The sequence below is a fragment of the Odontesthes bonariensis genome, chromosome 5 (assembly GCF_027942865.1).
Source record: "Odontesthes bonariensis isolate fOdoBon6 chromosome 5, fOdoBon6.hap1, whole genome shotgun sequence".
Lineage (NCBI taxonomy): Eukaryota > Metazoa > Chordata > Actinopteri > Atheriniformes > Atherinopsidae > Odontesthes > Odontesthes bonariensis.
Window position 1 is genome coordinate 12,413,648 of NC_134510.1, and position 16,037 is coordinate 12,429,684.

The 16,037-nt window shown below is 46.9% G+C and overlaps 8 non-coding genes across 8 annotated transcripts; all 8 read right to left on the bottom strand.

The window, feature by feature from the left end:
• Positions 1-638: 638 nt before the first annotated feature.
• trnal-aag (transfer RNA leucine (anticodon AAG)) lies at positions 639-721 on the bottom strand. The gene has a single exon. It is a non-coding gene; the product is annotated as a tRNA-Leu (tRNA).
• A 2,610-nt stretch (positions 722-3,331) lies between these two features.
• trnal-cag (transfer RNA leucine (anticodon CAG)) lies at positions 3,332-3,414 on the bottom strand. Its single transcript has one exon. It is a non-coding gene; the product is annotated as a tRNA-Leu (tRNA).
• A 1,713-nt stretch (positions 3,415-5,127) lies between these two features.
• Positions 5,128-5,210, bottom strand: trnal-aag (transfer RNA leucine (anticodon AAG)). The gene has a single exon. It is a non-coding gene; the product is annotated as a tRNA-Leu (tRNA).
• A 2,610-nt stretch (positions 5,211-7,820) lies between these two features.
• trnal-cag (transfer RNA leucine (anticodon CAG)) lies at positions 7,821-7,903 on the bottom strand. Its single transcript has one exon. It is a non-coding gene; the product is annotated as a tRNA-Leu (tRNA).
• Positions 7,904-9,616: 1,713 nt separating this feature from the next.
• On the bottom strand, positions 9,617-9,699 carry trnal-cag (transfer RNA leucine (anticodon CAG)). Its single transcript has one exon. It is a non-coding gene; the product is annotated as a tRNA-Leu (tRNA).
• Positions 9,700-10,514: 815 nt separating this feature from the next.
• On the bottom strand, positions 10,515-10,597 carry trnal-cag (transfer RNA leucine (anticodon CAG)). Its single transcript has one exon. It is a non-coding gene; the product is annotated as a tRNA-Leu (tRNA).
• An 815-nt stretch (positions 10,598-11,412) lies between these two features.
• On the bottom strand, positions 11,413-11,495 carry trnal-aag (transfer RNA leucine (anticodon AAG)). Its single transcript has one exon. It is a non-coding gene; the product is annotated as a tRNA-Leu (tRNA).
• Positions 11,496-14,106: 2,611 nt separating this feature from the next.
• On the bottom strand, positions 14,107-14,189 carry trnal-aag (transfer RNA leucine (anticodon AAG)). The gene has a single exon. It is a non-coding gene; the product is annotated as a tRNA-Leu (tRNA).
• Between the last annotated feature and the right edge of the window lie 1,848 nt (positions 14,190-16,037).

Sequence of the window (16,037 nt, forward strand, 5' to 3'; positions counted from 1 at the left end):
ACACCAAAATCTTATTTCACTCCTTGGCGATAGTTGTCTTTTCATCTGACGACTGTGTCAGTCACACAGAAATTCCTCGTTAGTATAATGGACAGTATCTCCGCCTGTCACGCGGAAGATCGGGGTTTGATTCCCTGACGGGGAGAGCTTGGTGTTTTATCAGCTGCCTGCCACCAAGTGATGATTGTTTTGATACTCTCACCCATCTTCGGCCTAAATGTCAATAGCCCCCTTCAAATAGCCTAACATGAGGCCAGGTTGCTTTGGTCAAAAGCCCTTTCCCGTTTACTATGGTGTTAAGTGCAAACCAAGACCTTATAATCAACAATGTGCCTTTTGCTAATGATTCTGTCCTGCCCAAAGCACTGTAGAAGGTTGTGACAACACAGCTTGTTGAGCAGTGGTCAGAAGATTCTCATGCAACAAGTGTCTTGGCTGTTGTTTAACAGGGCTCCTGAGGCAAACAAAAAGTAGGCATAGCATTTGGAAGCAAGAACTCTTCGGAGGTAAAGCGGCCACAATAATCTTTAAACAAGATGATGCAGTGGCAGAATAGCAATACGACATGGTATTGCTAAGCAAGGAGTAAACTTGGGTTGCCTTGCCAGTGAAAATGTTTCTCTAGGAGAAGTCTGCAATGTCAGAAGTGGGATTTGAACCCACGCCTCCAGGGGAGACTGCGACCTTAACGCAGCACCTTAGACCGCTCGGCCATCCTGACTACTAAAAGGAATATTTGACGACACTGTCAGCGGGCCCAGGCATCATTCCAGCGAATATGTGGGTCTGCGTTGTGTTCGTGTTGAAGGGGAATATTGACAAGGCATGCAGCTTCATGGAAGACTCTCCTTCTGAGTGATGGGACTGTGATAGCAATTTTCCTGCACCTTGAAAGGGGACACCAAAATCTTATTTCACTCCTTGGCGATAGTTGTCTTTTCGTCTGACGACTGTATCAGTCACACAGAAATTCCTCGTTAGTATAATGGACAGTATCTCCGCCTGTCATGCGGAAGATCGGGGTGCGATTCCCTGACGGGGAGAAAATAGGCTTTTATCAGCTGCCTGCCACCAAGTGATGATTGTTTTGATACTCTCACCCATCTTCGGCCTAAATGTCAATAGCCCCCTTCAAATAGCCTAACATGAGGCCAGGTTGCTTTGGTCAAAAGCCCTTTCCCGTTTACTATGGTGTTAAGTGCAAACCAAGACCTTATAATCAACAATGTGCTTTTGCTAATGATTCTGTCCTGCCCAAAGCACTGTAGAAGGTTGTGACAACACAGCTTGTTGAGCAGTGGTCAGAAGATTCTCATGCAACAAGTGTCTTGGCTGTTGTTTAACAGGGCTCCTGAGGCAAACAAAAAGTAGGTATAGCATTTGGAAGCAAGAACTCTTCGGAGGTAAAGCGGCCACAATAATCTTTAAACAAGATGATGCAGTGGCAGAATAGCAATACGACATGGTATCGCTAAGCAAGGAGTAAACTTGGGTTGCCTTGCCAGTGAAAATGTTTCTCTAGGAGAAGTCTGCAATGTCAGAAGTGGGATTTGAACCCACGCCTCCAGGGGAGACTGCGACCTGAACGCAGCACCTTAGACCGCTCGGCCATTATGACTACGAAAAGGAATATTTGACGACACTGTCGGCGGGCCCAGGCATCATTCCAGCGAATATGTGGGTCTGCGTTGTGTTTGTGTTGAAGGGGAATATTGACGAGGCATGCAGCTTCATGGAAGACTCTCCTTCTGAGTGATGGGACTGTGATAGCAATTTTCCTGCACCTTGAAACGGGACACCAAAATCTTATTTCACTCCTTGGCGATAGTTGTCTTTTCATCTGACAACTGTGTCAGGCACACAGAAATTCCTCGTTAGTATAATGGACAGTATCTCCGCCTGTCACGTGGAAGATCGGGGTTCGATTCCCTGACGGGGAGAGCTTGGTCTTTTATCAGCTGCCTGCCACCAAGTGATGATTGTTTTGATACTCTCACCCATCTTCGGCCTAACTGTCAATAGCCCCCTTCAAATAGCCTAACATGAGGCCAGGTTGCTTTGGTCAAAAGCCCTTTCCCGTTTACTATGGTGTTAAGTGCAAACCAAGACCTTATAATCAACAATGTGCCTTTTGCTAATGATTCTGTCCTGCCCAAAGCACTGTAGAAGGTTGTGACAACACAGCTTGTTGAGTAGTGGTCAGAAGATTCTCATGCAACAAGTGTCTTGGCTGTTGTTTAACAGGGCTCCTGAGGCAAACAAAAAGTAGGCATAGCATTTGGAAGCAAGAACTCTTCGGAGGTAAAGCGGCCACAATAATCTTTAAACAAGATGATGCAGTGGCAGAATAGCAATACGACATGGTATCGCTAAGCAAGGAGTAAACTTGGGTTGCCTTGCCAGTGAAAATGTTTCTCTAGGAGAAGTCTGCAATGTCAGAAGTGGGATTTGAACCCACGCCTCCAGGGGAGACTGCGACCTGAACGCAGCACCTTAGACCGCTCGGCCATTCTGACTATGAAAAGGAATATTTGACGACACTGTCGGCGGGCCCAGGCATCATTCCAGCGAATATGTGGGTCTGCGTTGTGTTTGTGTTGAAGGGGAATATTGACGAGGCATGCAGCTTCATGGAAGACTCTCCTTCTGAGTGATGGGACTGTGATAGCAATTTTCCTGCACCTTGAAACGGGACACCAAAATCTTATTTCACTCCTTGGCGATAGTTGTCTTTTCGTCTGACAACTGTGTCAGGCACACAGAAATTCCTCTTTAGTATAATGGACAATATCTCCGCCTGTCACGCGGAAGATCGGGGTTCGATTCCCTGACGGGGAGAGCTTGGTGTTTTATCAGCTGCCTGCCACCAAGTGATGATTGTTTTGATACTCTCACCCATCTTCGGCCTAAATGTCAATAGCCCCCTTCAAATAGCCTAACATGAGGCCAGGTTGCTTTGGTCAAAAGCCCTTTCCCGTTTACTATGGTGTTAAGTGCAAACCAAGACCTTATAATCAACAATGTGCCTTTTGCTAATGATTCTGTCCTGCCCAAAGCACTGTAGAAGGTTGTGACAACACAGCTTGTTGAGCAGTGGTCAGAAGATTCTCATGCAACAAGTGTCTTGGCTGTTGTTTAACAGGGCTCCTGAGGCAAACAAAAAGTAGGCATAGCATTTGGAAGCAAGAACTCTTCGGAGGTAAAGCGGCCACAATAATCTTAAAACAAGATGATGCAGTGGCAAAATAGCAATACGACATGGTATTGCTAAGCAAGGAGTAAACTTGGGTTTCCTTGCCAGTGAAAATGTTTCTCTAGGAGAAGTCTGCAATGTCAGAAGTGGGATTTGAACCCACGCCTCCAGGGGAGACTGCGACCTGAACGCAGCGCCTTAGACCGCTCGGCCATCCTGACTACGAAAAGGAATATTGGACGACACTGCCAGCGGGCCCAGGCATCATTCCAGCAAATATGTGGGTCTGCGTTGTGTTTGTGTTGAAGGGGAATATTGACGAGGCATGCAGCTTCATGGAAGACTCTCCTTCTGAGTGATGGGACTGCGATAGCAATTTTCCTGCACCTTGAAAGGGGACACCAAAATCTTATTTCACTCCTTGGCGATAGTTGTCTTTTCGTCTGACGACTGTGTCAGTCACACAGAAATTCCTCGTTAGTATAATGGACAGTATCTCCGCCTGTCACGCGGAAGATCGGGGTTTGATTCCCCGACGGGGAGAGCTTGGTCTTTTATCAGCTGCCTGCCACCAAGTGATGATTGTTTTGATACTCTCACCCATCTTCGGCCTAACTGTCAATAGCCCCCTTCAAATAGCCTAACATGAGGCCAGGTTGCTTTGGTCAAAAGCCCTTTCCCGTTTACTATGGTGTTAAGTGCAAACCAAGACCTTATAATCAACAATGTGCCTTTTGCTAATGATTCTGTCCTGCCCAAAGCACTGTAGAAGGTTGTGACAACACAGCTTGTTGAGCAGTGGTCAGAAGATTCTCATGCAACAAGTGTCTTGGCTGTTGTTTAACAGGGCTCCTGAGGCAAACAAAAAGTAGGCATAGCATTTGGAAGCAAGAACTCTTCGGAGGTAAAGCGGCCACAGTAATCTTTAAACAAGATGATGCAGTGGCAGAATAGCAATACGACATGGTATTGCTAAGCAAGGAGTAAACTTGGGTTGCCTTGCCAGTGAAAATGTTTCTCTAGGAGAAGTCTGCAATGTCAGAAGCTGGATTTGAACCCACACCTCCAGGGGAGACTGCGACCTGAACGCAGCGCCTTAGACCGCTCGGCCATCCTGACTACGAAAAGGAATATTTGACGACACTGTCGGCGGGCCCAGGCATCATTCCAGCGAATATGTGGGTCTGCGTTGTGTTTGTGTTGAAGGGGAATATTGACGAGGCATGCAGCTTCATGGAAGACTCTCCTTCTGAGTGATGGGACTGCGATAGCAATTTTCCTGCACCTTGAAAGGGGACACCAAAATCTTATTTCACTCCTTGGCGATAGTTGTCTTTTCGTCTGACGACTGTGTCAGTCACACAGAAATTCCTCGTTAGTATAATGGACAGTATCTCCGCCTGTCACGCGGAAGATCGGGGTTTGATTCCCTGACGGGGACAGCTTGGTCTTTTATCAGCTGCCTGCCACCAAGTGATGATTGTTTTGATACTCTCACCCATCTTCGGCCTAAATGTCAATAGCCCCCTTCAAATAGCCTAACATGAGGCCAGGTTTCTTCGGTCAAAAGCCCTTTCCCGTTTACTATGGTGTTAAGTGCAAACCAAGACCTTATAATCAACAATGTGCCTTTTGCTAATGATTCTGTCCTGCCCAAAGCACTGTAGAAGGTTGTGACAACAGAGCTTGTTGAGCAGTGGTCAGAAGATTCTCATGCAACAAGTGTCTTGGCTGTTGTTTAACAGGGCTCCTGAGGCAAACAAAAAGTAGGCATAGCATTTGGAAGCAAGAACTCTTCGGAGGTAAAGCGGCCACAATAATCTTTAAACAAGATGATGCAGTGGCAGAATAGCAATACGACATGGTATTGCTAAGCAAGGAGTAAACTTGGGTTGCCTTGCCAGTGAAAATGTTTCTCTAGGAGAAGTCTGCAATGTCAGAAGTGGGATTTGAACCCACGCCTCCAGGGGAGACTGCGACCTTAACGCAGCGCCTTAGACCGCTCGGCCATCCTGACTGCTAAAAGGAATATTTGACGACACTGTCAGCGGGCCCAGGCATCATTCCAGCGAATATGTGGGTCTGCGTTGTGTTCGTGTTGAAGGGGAATATTGACAAGGCATGCAGCTTCATGGAAGACTCTCCTTCTGAGTGATGGGACTGCGATAGCAATTTTCCTGCACCTTGAAAGGGGACACCAAAATCTTATTTCACTCCTTGGCGATAGTTGTCTTTTCGTCTGACGACTGTATCAGTCACACAGAAATTCCTCGTTAGTATAATGGACAGTATCTCCGCCTGTCATGCGGAAGATCGGGGTGCGATTCCCTGACGGGGAGAAAATAGGCTTTTATCAGCTGCCTGCCACCAAGTGATGATTGTTTTGATACTCTCACCCATCTTCGGCCTAAATGTCAATAGCCCCCTTCAAATAGCCTAACATGAGGCCAGGTTGCTTTGGTCAAAAGCCCTTTCCCGTTTACTATGGTGTTAAGTGCAAACCAAGACCTTATAATCAACAATGTGCTTTTGCTAATGATTCTGTCCTGCCCAAAGCACTGTAGAAGGTTGTGACAACACAGCTTGTTGAGCAGTGGTCAGAAGATTCTCATGCAACAAGTGTCTTGGCTGTTGTTTAACAGGGCTCCTGAGGCAAACAAAAAGTAGGTATAGCATTTGGAAGCAAGAACTCTTCGGAGGTAAAGCGGCCACAATAATCTTTAAACAAGATGATGCAGTGGCAGAATAGCAATACGACATGGTATCGCTAAGCAAGGAGTAAACTTGGGTTGCCTTGCCAGTGAAAATGTTTCTCTAGGAGAAGTCTGCAATGTCAGAAGTGGGATTTGAACCCACGCCTCCAGGGGAGACTGCGACCTGAACGCAGCACCTTAGACCGCTCGGCCATTCTGACTACGAAAAGGAATATTTGACGACACTGTCGGCGGGCCCAGGCATCATTCCAGCGAATATGTGGGTCTGCGTTGTGTTTGTGTTGAAGGGGAATATTGACGAGGCATGCAGCTTCATGGAAGACTCTCCTTCTGAGTGATGGGACTGTGATAGCAATTTTCCTGCACCTTGAAACGGGACACCAAAATCTTATTTCACTCCTTGGCGATAGTTGTCTTTTCATCTGACAACTGTGTCAGGCACACAGAAATTCCTCGTTAGTATAATGGACAGTATCTCCGCCTGTCACGTGGAAGATCGGGGTTCGATTCCCTGACGGGGAGAGCTTGGTCTTTTATCAGCTGCCTGCCACCAAGTGATGATTGTTTTGATACTCTCACCCATCTTCGGCCTAACTGTCAATAGCCCCCTTCAAATAGCCTAACATGAGGCCAGGTTGCTTTGGTCAAAAGCCCTTTCCCGTTTACTATGGTGTTAAGTGCAAACCAAGACCTTATAATCAACAATGTGCCTTTTGCTAATGATTCTGTCCTGCCCAAAGCACTGTAGAAGGTTGTGACAACACAGCTTGTTGAGTAGTGGTCAGAAGATTCTCATGCAACAAGTGTCTTGGCTGTTGTTTAACAGGGCTCCTGAGGCAAACAAAAAGTAGGCATAGCATTTGGAAGCAAGAACTCTTCGGAGGTAAAGCGGCCACAGTAATCTTTAAACAAGATGATGCAGTGGCAGAATAGCAATACGACATGGTATTGCTAAGCAAGGAGTAAACTTGGGTTGCCTTGCCAGTGAAAATGTTTCTCTAGGAGAAGTCTGCAATGTCAGAAGTGGGATTTGAACCCACGCCTCCAGGGGAGACTGCGACCTGAACGCAGCTCCTTAGACCGCTCGGCCATCCTGACTACGAAAAGGAATATTTGACGACACTGTCGGCGGGCCCAGGCATCATTCCAGCGAATATGTGGGTCTGCGTTGTGTTTGTGTTGAAGGGGAATATTGACGAGGCATGCAGCTTCATGGAAGACTCTCCTTCTGAGTGATGGGACTGCGATAGCAATTTTCCTGCACCTTGAAAGGGGACACCAAAATCTTATTTCACTCCTTGGCGATAGTTGTCTTTTCGTCTGACGACTGTGTCAGTCACACAGAAATTCCTCGTTAGTATAATGGACAGTATCTCCGCCTGTCACGCGGAAGATCGGGGTTTGATTCCCCGACGGGGAGAGCTTGGTCTTTTATCAGCTGCCGGCCACCAAGTGATGATTGCTTTGATACTCTCACCCATCTTCGGCCTAAATGTCAATAGCCCCCTTCAAATAGCCTAACATGAGGCCAGGTTGCTTTGGTCAAAAGCCCTTTCCCGTTTACTATGGTGTTAAGTGCAAACCAAGACCTTATAATCAACAATGTGCCTTTTGCTAATGATTCTGTCCTGCCCAAAGCACTATAGAAGGTTGTGACAACACAGCTTGTTGAGCAGTGGTCAGAAGATTCTCATGCAACAAGTGTCTTGGCTGTTGTTTAACAGGGCTCCTGAGGCAAACAAAAAGTAGGCATAGCATTTGGAAGCAAGAACTCTTCGGAGGTAAAGCGGCCACAATAATCTTTAAACAAGATGATGCAGTGGCAGAATAGCAATACGACATGGTATTGCTAAGCAAGGAGTAAACTTGGGTTGCCTTGCCAGTGAAAATGTTTCTCTAGGAGAAGTCTGCAATGTCAGAAGTGGGATTTGAACCCACGCCTCCAGGGGAGACTGCGACCTGAACGCAGCGCCTTAGACCGCTCGGCCATCCTGACTACTAAAAGGAATATTGGACGACACTGTCGGCGGGCCCAGGCATCATTCCAGCGAATATGTGGGTCTGCGTTGTGTTTGTGTTGAAGGGGAATATTGACGAGGCATGCAGCTTCATGGAAGACTCTCCTTCTGAGTGATGGGACTGCGATAGCAATTTTCCTGCACCTTGAAACGGGACACCAAAATCTTATTTCACTCCTTGGCGATAGTTGTCTTTTCGTCTGACGACTGTGTCAGTCACACAGAAATTCCTCGTTAGTATAATGGACAGTATCTCCGCCTGTCACGCGGAAGATCGGGGTTTGATTCCCCGACGGGGAGAGCTTGGTCTTTTATCAGCTGCCTGCCACCAAGTGATGATTGTTTTGATACTCTCACCCATCTTCGGCCTAACTGTCAATAGCCCCCTTCAAATAGCCTAACATGAGGCCAGGTTGCTTTGGTCAAAAGCCCTTTCCCGTTTACTATGGTGTTAAGTGCAAACCAAGACCTTATAATCAACAATGTGCCTTTTGCTAATGATTCTGTCCTGCCCAAAGCACTGTAGAAGGTTGTGACAACACATCTTGTTGAGCAGTGGTCAGAAGATTCTCATGCAACAAGTGTCTTGGCTGTTGTTTAACAGGGCTCCTGAGGCAAACAAAAAGTAGGCATAGCATTTGGAAGCAAGAACTCTTCGGAGGTAAAGCGGCCACAGTAATCTTTAAACAAGATGATGCAGTGGCAGAATAGCAATACGACATGGTATTGCTAAGCAAGGAGTAAACTTGGGTTGCCTTGCCAGTGAAAATGTTTCTCTAGGAGAAGTCTGCAATGTCAGAAGCTGGATTTGAACCCACACCTCCAGGGGAGACTGCGACCTGAACGCAGCGCCTTAGACCGCTCGGCCATCCTGACTACGAAAAGGAATATTTGACGACACTGTCGGCGGGCCCAGGCATCATTCCAGCGAATATGTGGGTCTGCGTTGTGTTTGTGTTGAAGGGGAATATTGACGAGGCATGCAGCTTCATGGAAGACTCTCCTTCTGAGTGATGGGACTGCGATAGCAATTTTCCTGCACCTTGAAAGGGGACACCAAAATCTTATTTCACTCCTTGGCGATAGTTGTCTTTTCATCTGACGACTGTGTCAGTCACACAGAAATTCCTCGTTAGTATAATGGACAGTATCTCCGCCTGTCACGCGGAAGATCGGGGTTTGATTCCCTGACGGGGAGAGCTTGGTCTTTTATCAGCTGCCTGCCACCAAGTGATGATTGTTTTGATACTCTCACCCATCTTCGGCCTAAATGTCAATAGCCCCCTTCAAATAGCCTAACATGAGGCCAGGTTGCTTTGGTCAAAAGCCCTTTCCCGTTTACTATGGTGTTAAGTGCAAACCAAGACATTATAATCAACAATGTGCCTTTTGCTAATGATTCTGTCCTGCCCAAAGCACTGTAGAAGGTTGTGACAACACAGCTTGTTGAGCAGTGGTCAGAAGATTCTCATGCAACAAGTGTCTTGGCTGTTGTTTAACAGGGCTCCTGAGGCAAACAAAAAGTAGGCATAGCATTTGGAAGCAAGAACTCTTCGGAGGTAAAGCGGCCACAGTAATCTTTAAACAAGATGATGCAGTGGCAGAATAGCAATACGACATGGTATTGCTAAGCAAGGAGTAAACTTGGGTTGCCTTGCCAGTGAAAATGTTTCTCTAGGAGAAGTCTGCAATGTCAGAAGTGGGATTTGAACCCACGCCTCCAGGGGAGACTGCGACCTGAACGCAGCGCCTTAGACCGCTCGGCCATCCTGACTACGAAAAGGAATATTTGACGACACTGTCGGCGGGCCCAGGCATCATTCCAGCGAATATGTGGGTCTGCGTTGTGTTTGTGTTGAAGGGGAATATTGACGAGGCATGCAGCTTCATGGAAGACTCTCCTTCTGAGTGATGGGACTGCGATAGCAATTTTCCTGCACCTTGAAAGGGGACACCAAAATCTTATTTCACTCCTTGGCGATAGTTGTCTTTTCATCTGACGACTGTGTCAGTCACACAGAAATTCCTCGTTAGTATAATGGACAGTATCTCCGCCTGTCACGCGGAAGATCGGGGTTTGATTCCCTGACGGGGAGAGCTTGGTCTTTTATCAGCTGCCTGCCACCAAGTGATGATTGTTTTGATACTCTCACCCATCTTCGGCCTAAATGTCAATAGCCCCCTTCAAATAGCCTAACATGAGGCCAGGTTGCTTTGGTCAAAAGCCCTTTCCCGTTTACTATGGTGTTAAGTGCAAACCAAGACATTATAATCAACAATGTGCCTTTTGCTAATGATTCTGTCCTGCCCAAAGCACTGTAGAAGGTTGTGACAACACAGCTTGTTGAGCAGTGGTCAGAAGATTCTCATGCAACAAGTGTCTTGGCTGTTGTTTAACAGGGCTCCTGAGGCAAACAAAAAGTAGGCATAGCATTTGGAAGCAAGAACTCTTCGGAGGTAAAGCGGCCACAGTAATCTTTAAACAAGATGATGCAGTGGCAGAATAGCAATACGACATGGTATTGCTAAGCAAGGAGTAAACTTGGGTTGCCTTGCCAGTGAAAATGTTTCTCTAGGAGAAGTCTGCAATGTCAGAAGTGGGATTTGAACCCACGCCTCCAGGGGAGACTGCGACCTGAACGCAGCGCCTTAGACCGCTCGGCCATCCTGACTACTAAAAGGAATATTTGACGACACTGTCGGCGGGCCCAGGCATCATTCCAGCGAATATGTGGGTCTGCGTTGTGTTTGTGTTGAAGGGGAATATTGACGAGGCATGCAGCTTCATGGAAGACTCTCCTTCTGAGTGATGGGACTGCGATAGCAATTTTCCTGCACCTTGAAAGGGGACACCAAAATCTTATTTCACTCCTTGGCGATAGTTGTCTTTTCGTCTGACGACTGTGTCAGTCACACAGAAATTCCTCGTTAGTATAATGGACAGTATCTCCGCCTGTCACGCGGAAGATCGGGGTTTGATTCCCTGACGGGGACAGCTTGGTCTTTTATCAGCTGCCTGCCACCAAGTGATGATTGTTTTGATACTCTCACCCATCTTCGGCCTAAATGTCAATAGCCCCCTTCAAATAGCCTAACATGAGGCCAGGTTTCTTCGGTCAAAAGCCCTTTCCCGTTTACTATGGTGTTAAGTGCAAACCAAGACCTTATAATCAACAATGTGCCTTTTGCTAATGATTCTGTCCTGCCCAAAGCACTGTAGAAGGTTGTGACAACAGAGCTTGTTGAGCAGTGGTCAGAAGATTCTCATGCAACAAGTGTCTTGGCTGTTGTTTAACAGGGCTCCTGAGGCAAACAAAAAGTAGGCATAGCATTTGGAAGCAAGAACTCTTCGGAGGTAAAGCGGCCACAATAATCTTTAAACAAGATGATGCAGTGGCAGAATAGCAATACGACATGGTATTGCTAAGCAAGGAGTAAACTTGGGTTGCCTTGCCAGTGAAAATGTTTCTCTAGGAGAAGTCTGCAATGTCAGAAGTGGGATTTGAACCCACGCCTCCAGGGGAGACTGCGACCTTAACGCAGCGCCTTAGACCGCTCGGCCATCCTGACTACTAAAAGGAATATTTGACGACACTGTCAGCGGGCCCAGGCATCATTCCAGCGAATATGTGGGTCTGCGTTGTGTTCGTGTTGAAGGGGAATATTGACAAGGCATGCAGCTTCATGGAAGACTCTCCTTCTGAGTGATGGGACTGCGATAGCAATTTTCCTGCACCTTGAAAGGGGACACCAAAATCTTATTTCACTCCTTGGCGATAGTTGTCTTTTCGTCTGACGACTGTATCAGTCACACAGAAATTCCTCGTTAGTATAATGGACAGTATCTCCGCCTGTCATGCGGAAGATCGGGGTGCGATTCCCTGACGGGGAGAGCTTGGTCTTTTATCAGCTGCCTGCCACCAAGTGATGATTGTTTTGATACTCTCACCCATCTTCGGCCTAACTGTCAATAGCCCCCTTCAAATAGCCTAACATGAGGCCAGGTTGCTTTGGTCAAAAGCCCTTTCCCGTTTACTATGGTGTTAAGTGCAAACCAAGACCTTATAATCAACAATGTGCCTTTTGCTAATGATTCTGTCCTGCCCAAAGCACTGTAGAAGGTTGTGACAACACAGCTTGTTGAGTAGTGGTCAGAAGATTCTCATGCAACAAGTGTCTTGGCTGTTGTTTAACAGGGCTCCTGAGGCAAACAAAAAGTAGGCATAGCATTTGGAAGCAAGAACTCTTCGGAGGTAAAGCGGCCACAATAATCTTTAAACAAGATGATGCAGTGGCAGAATAGCAATACGACATGGTATCGCTAAGCAAGGAGTAAACTTGGGTTGCCTTGCCAGTGAAAATGTTTCTCTAGGAGAAGTCTGCAATGTCAGAAGTGGGATTTGAACCCACGCCTCCAGGGGAGACTGCGACCTGAACGCAGCACCTTAGACCGCTCGGCCATTCTGACTATGAAAAGGAATATTTGACGACACTGTCGGCGGGCCCAGGCATCATTCCAGCGAATATGTGGGTCTGCGTTGTGTTTGTGTTGAAGGGGAATATTGACGAGGCATGCAGCTTCATGGAAGACTCTCCTTCTGAGTGATGGGACTGTGATAGCAATTTTCCTGCACCTTGAAACGGGACACCAAAATCTTATTTCACTCCTTGGCGATAGTTGTCTTTTCGTCTGACAACTGTGTCAGGCACACAGAAATTCCTCTTTAGTATAATGGACAATATCTCCGCCTGTCACGCGGAAGATCGGGGTTCGATTCCCTGACGGGGAGAGCTTGGTGTTTTATCAGCTGCCTGCCACCAAGTGATGATTGTTTTGATACTCTCACCCATCTTCGGCCTAAATGTCAATAGCCCCCTTCAAATAGCCTAACATGAGGCCAGGTTGCTTTGGTCAAAAGCCCTTTCCCGTTTACTATGGTGTTAAGTGCAAACCAAGACCTTATAATCAACAATGTGCCTTTTGCTAATGATTCTGTCCTGCCCAAAGCACTGTAGAAGGTTGTGACAACACAGCTTGTTGAGCAGTGGTCAGAAGATTCTCATGCAACAAGTGTCTTGGCTGTTGTTTAACAGGGCTCCTGAGGCAAACAAAAAGTAGGCATAGCATTTGGAAGCAAGAACTCTTCGGAGGTAAAGCGGCCACAGTAATCTTTAAACAAGATGATGCAGTGGCAGAATAGCAATACGACATGGTATTGCTAAGCAAGGAGTAAACTTGGGTTGCCTTGCCAGTGAAAATGTTTCTCTAGGAGAAGTCTGCAATGTCAGAAGCGGGATTTGAACCCACACCTCCAGGGGAGACTGCGACCTGAACGCAGCGCCTTAGACCGCTCGGCCATCCTGACTACGAAAAGGAATATTTGACGACACTGTCGGCGGGCCCAGGCATCATTCCAGCGAATATGTGGGTCTGCGTTGTGTTTGTGTTGAAGGGGAATATTGACGAGGCATGCAGCTTCATGGAAGACTCTCCTTCTGAGTGATGGGACTGCGATAGCAATTTTCCTGCACCTTGAAAGGGGACACCAAAATCTTATTTCACTCCTTGGCGATAGTTGTCTTTTCATCTGACGACTGTGTCAGTCACACAGAAATTCCTCGTTAGTATAATGGACAGTATCTCCGCCTGTCACGCGGAAGATCGGGGTTTGATTCCCTGACGGGGAGAGCTTGGTGTTTTATCAGCTGCCTGCCACCAAGTGATGATTGTTTTGATACTCTCACCCATCTTCGGCCTAAATGTCAATAGCCCCCTTCAAATAGCCTAACATGAGGCCAGGTTGCTTTGGTCAAAAGCCCTTTCCCGTTTACTATGGTGTTAAGTGCAAACCAAGACCTTATAATCAACAATGTGCCTTTTGCTAATGATTCTGTCCTGCCCAAAGCACTGTAGAAGGTTGTGACAACACAGCTTGTTGAGCAGTGGTCAGAAGATTCTCATGCAACAAGTGTCTTGGCTGTTGTTTAACAGGGCTCCTGAGGCAAACAAAAAGTAGGCATAGCATTTGGAAGCAAGAACTCTTCGGAGGTAAAGCGGCCACAATAATCTTTAAACAAGATGATGCAGTGGCAGAATAGCAATACGACATGGTATTGCTAAGCAAGGAGTAAACTTGGGTTGCCTTGCCAGTGAAAATGTTTCTCTAGGAGAAGTCTGCAATGTCAGAAGTGGGATTTGAACCCACGCCTCCAGGGGAGACTGCGACCTTAACGCAGCACCTTAGACCGCTCGGCCATCCTGACTACTAAAAGGAATATTTGACGACACTGTCAGCGGGCCCAGGCATCATTCCAGCGAATATGTGGGTCTGCGTTGTGTTCGTGTTGAAGGGGAATATTGACAAGGCATGCAGCTTCATGGAAGACTCTCCTTCTGAGTGATGGGACTGTGATAGCAATTTTCCTGCACCTTGAAAGGGGACACCAAAATCTTATTTCACTCCTTGGCGATAGTTGTCTTTTCGTCTGACGACTGTATCAGTCACACAGAAATTCCTCGTTAGTATAATGGACAGTATCTCCGCCTGTCATGCGGAAGATCGGGGTGCGATTCCCTGACGGGGAGAAAATAGGCTTTTATCAGCTGCCTGCCACCAAGTGATGATTGTTTTGATACTCTCACCCATCTTCGGCCTAAATGTCAATAGCCCCCTTCAAATAGCCTAACATGAGGCCAGGTTGCTTTGGTCAAAAGCCCTTTCCCGTTTACTATGGTGTTAAGTGCAAACCAAGACCTTATAATCAACAATGTGCTTTTGCTAATGATTCTGTCCTGCCCAAAGCACTGTAGAAGGTTGTGACAACACAGCTTGTTGAGCAGTGGTCAGAAGATTCTCATGCAACAAGTGTCTTGGCTGTTGTTTAACAGGGCTCCTGAGGCAAACAAAAAGTAGGTATAGCATTTGGAAGCAAGAACTCTTCGGAGGTAAAGCGGCCACAATAATCTTTAAACAAGATGATGCAGTGGCAGAATAGCAATACGACATGGTATCGCTAAGCAAGGAGTAAACTTGGGTTGCCTTGCCAGTGAAAATGTTTCTCTAGGAGAAGTCTGCAATGTCAGAAGTGGGATTTGAACCCACGCCTCCAGGGGAGACTGCGACCTGAACGCAGCACCTTAGACCGCTCGGCCATTATGACTACGAAAAGGAATATTTGACGACACTGTCGGCGGGCCCAGGCATCATTCCAGCGAATATGTGGGTCTGCGTTGTGTTTGTGTTGAAGGGGAATATTGACGAGGCATGCAGCTTCATGGAAGACTCTCCTTCTGAGTGATGGGACTGTGATAGCAATTTTCCTGCACCTTGAAACGGGACACCAAAATCTTATTTCACTCCTTGGCGATAGTTGTCTTTTCATCTGACAACTGTGTCAGGCACACAGAAATTCCTCGTTAGTATAATGGACAGTATCTCCGCCTGTCACGTGGAAGATCGGGGTTCGATTCCCTGACGGGGAGAGCTTGGTCTTTTATCAGCTGCCTGCCACCAAGTGATGATTGTTTTGATACTCTCACCCATCTTCGGCCTAACTGTCAATAGCCCCCTTCAAATAGCCTAACATGAGGCCAGGTTGCTTTGGTCAAAAGCCCTTTCCCGTTTACTATGGTGTTAAGTGCAAACCAAGACCTTATAATCAACAATGTGCCTTTTGCTAATGATTCTGTCCTGCCCAAAGCACTGTAGAAGGTTGTGACAACACAGCTTGTTGAGTAGTGGTCAGAAGATTCTCATGCAACAAGTGTCTTGGCTGTTGTTTAACAGGGCTCCTGAGGCAAACAAAAAGTAGGCATAGCATTTGGAAGCAAGAACTCTTCGGAGGTAAAGCGGCCACAATAATCTTTAAACAAGATGATGCAGTGGCAGAATAGCAATACGACATGGTATCGCTAAGCAAGGAGTAAACTTGGGTTGCCTTGCCAGTGAAAATGTTTCTCTAGGAGAAGTCTGCAATGTCAGAAGTGGGATTTGAACCCACGCCTCCAGGGGAGACTGCGACCTGAACGCAGCACCTTAGACCGCTCGGCCATTCTGACTATGAAAAGGAATATTTGACGACACTGTCGGCGGGCCCAGGCATCATTCCAGC